The following is a 3,480-nucleotide window of genomic DNA, read 5'->3' on the forward strand; positions in this document are numbered from 1 at the left end:
GAAATAGCACTGCTAGGGATTTACTCAAGGGACACAGAAGTGCTGATGCATAGGAGCACATGTACCCCAATGTTCACAGCAGCACTGTCAACAATAGCCAAAACATGGAAAGAGCCTATATGTCCATCACCTGATGAATGGATCAAGAAGATGTGGTATATATATACAATGGAGTATTACATGGCAATGAGAAAGAATGACATATGGCCATTTGTAGGAAAGTGGATGGACCTCGAGGGTGTCATGCTAAGGGAAATAAGTCAGGCAGAGAAGGACAGATACCATATGTTTGCACTCATAGGTCTAACAGGAGAACAGGAGAAACCTAATGGAGGACCAGCGGAGGGGAAGAGGGAAAGAGAGTTGAGGAGAGAGAGGGACAGAAAACTTGAGAGACTATTGAATACTGAAAACGAACTGAGGGTTGAGGGGGAAGGGGGAGGGGGGAAAAGAGGTGGTGATGGAGGAGGGCACTTGTGGGGAAGAGCACTGGGTGTTGTATGGAAACTGATTTGACAATAAACTATTTAAAAAAAAAGAAAAAAAAAAAGAAAATAAGCCTGTTGTCATTAATTAGGCCTTACAGTGTTCCAACTCAGATGGATATTCCCCACACAGTTATCCCATAAGAAAAAACATTTTCCTGTCCCTGCATAAGAGATTTTAGATCAAAAAATTATAAATATTTGACAAAAGGCTCTTCTAATGAGCCTTGCAGACCCAAAATATAGACGTAACGGGGTTAAAAACACAAAAATTGCATTTGAGTCTGGCCCAGAGAAAAGGATCCTAATTTGGAGATTAGAAATAAATACAAAGTCAAAAACATAGTCCATTTGAGTCTGGTCTGAAGAGAATTGGAACCTAAACTGGAGATTAGAAGTGGAAGACAAGGACAGAACATAGTGCCTTCCCAAGGTCTGCATTCTACCTTGTGCTGACTTCAGTTATGAGGATGGATAAGGATGTGAGAAACCCAAGTCCAAGGCCAACATACATAGCGCTTCCATTGTGCTTACATCAAAGTAAGGCCCTTCTCAAACAACTTGTTAGCAAGTGTTCTCTTTCTTGTGGTTTGTGATCCTGATAAAATGGCTCCTGGCCTATCTGTGTACAGCTTGACCTATGTTTTAATCTTAGTTTTACTGGCTTAAATGATATGTATATTATCCTGGTTTTTGCTGAAGACATCCTGTTATGTTCTTGGTTTTGGGATTTGCTCAACCTCACTGTAAGTGTGTTACATAACTTGGTTGTAATTTGTTAATCAAAACAAAGTCATAAATATTGGCAAAAACCAACCCATACAAAATGAGATAGGCTTGTCACTTTCTTAATCTTGGGGACTGATGCAAAAATAAATGAGACAGTTCTCTGTATACTTATGATGATTAAAGCTCTTATCATAAAAATTAGTCATTATAAAAAATTTCTATTTTTCTAATGTCATCACTTCCCATGATTAAAGCATCTTATCACTAAGAATTAGTCAGTGTAAATAATTCTTATTTTCTGATTGCATGTCATTGCTTGATCAATAAAAAGAGACACCAAAGCAGACAGAGCAGAGATGCCTGCCTGGTGATCAAGAAAGAGACATGTGGCTCTCTCATCGCTCTCTCACACTGACACTGTCCATCCTTCAGGGACCCCTGGACCTGCTGGAGCTGGACTCCAGCATGTCATCTTTTAAAAGTTTTAAACTTTTGCCTTTTATACTAAAAATAAAAAAAATCATTATTCAGGGATATTCACTCATAATATTATGATGTGTTATTCAATCTTTTCTTATGTCTTCAAATACATATAAGATGGGTCTGTTTTATTTTTATTTTTTATAAGGTTAATAAAATCTTTAATTTCACACACACACAAAACTCTATGCAGAAGTTACTTATTTATTTTTTAAATGTTTATTTATTGGGGGGGGGGAAGCAAGAGGGAGGGAAACCTGGGGATGAGAGATATGTGGTCTCATTCCCTAAATCCCCTCTGTTCTTGAGATAGGCCAGGTCAGTTGATTGCTCTTCATTGTTTTGACATTTGATCTATCAAACTTGGGTCTTGGTCCAGACCCTCATTCCCTCTATTCTTTTGCTAGTGAACATACCTATACTTCGAACCCCTAATGTACTTTAAGTCCAATGTTACTAAAATCAACTGCTTATACTCATACTGGCACATTTCTTATTAAAAACTTCAAAACTGAGACAACTGGGTGGCTCAGTTGGTTAAGTGACTTTGGGGTTACTTTAACTGAGAGAGATAGAGAGAGAGAAAGGGAGAGAGAGAGACATGTATTTCTACTAAATTTAAATAATTAAAGGAGTGACCCTCCTCCCATTTTTTTGTTTTTATTGAGTGTCCACTTTGGTAAATTATATTTTGTTAGCAATTTATTCATTTACTAAGTTTTCAACTTTGTAGTAGTCAAGAATTTAAGCTCTAGAGCCAGATTGCTTGGGTTGAAATCTTAAGCTCCTTCATGTTCATAGAGTTGTGTTGAGTGGGAAACTTATTTAACCTTTCTGAGTCTTAGTTTCCTCATCCATGAAATGGGGATAATAACAGTATGTCCCTCTTAGCATTGTTGGGAATATTAATTGAGTTGGTACATGGAAAGCACTTGGAAGCATGCATAGCTTAGAGTAACCATTCAATTAATGTTAGCTATACTTTTATTACTATCTTTTCCCTCTTGCTCTCTTTGAATTTTTCTTTTTCTAACTATGGTGGTTGAACATCTGGTTCATTATTTTTCACCTTTTTTCTTTTCAGTTTTAAAGATTTTATTTTTTGTGGGAAGCAGCAAGCATTAAAAATTGTGGAAGAAGCCATCCACTCCCAGTTTGTCACTGCCATAGATTATGATCAACCCCTCATGCTTATTATTTGCAATACCTCTTTTACTCCTACAGCAGTTTTCTGGCAAAATAATCCCATTATGTGGGTGCATCTTCCCTCCTTACCTGCAAAGGTTATCTATTCTTACTATCTGTCTGTGGTTGACCTCATTGCTCTAGGAAGAGAACAAAGTGTAAAGTACTTTGGCAAGGAGCCTGATTCCATCATACAACCCTGTTCAAAAGGTGAGCTTGACCAGCTTTTTTGGACTACTGATTGCTGGCCTATTGCGTGTGCTTCCTCTTCAGGTAAGATAGACAATCACTATCTACCTCATAAGCTCCTACATTTCTTTAAGAATCATGAATTTATATTCCCAACAAGAACCTCTTAACAGCCCCTATCACAGGCCTTAGTAGTTTTTACTGACGGATCCTCTACTGGTATTGCGGCTTATACTTTTGAGGACCAGGTCATAAGCTTTTCCACCCCGTCCACTTCTGCTCAACTTGTGGAATTGCACGCAGTTATTGCGGTCTTTTCCGCTTTTCATGATAAACCTTTTAATCTATACACAGACAGTGCTTATATAGCTAACTCTGTACCCTTGCTAGAAACTGCAGCCCAAATTAAACA

The sequence above is a fragment of the Suricata suricatta genome, chromosome 3 (assembly GCF_006229205.1).
Source record: "Suricata suricatta isolate VVHF042 chromosome 3, meerkat_22Aug2017_6uvM2_HiC, whole genome shotgun sequence".
Lineage (NCBI taxonomy): Eukaryota > Metazoa > Chordata > Mammalia > Carnivora > Herpestidae > Suricata > Suricata suricatta.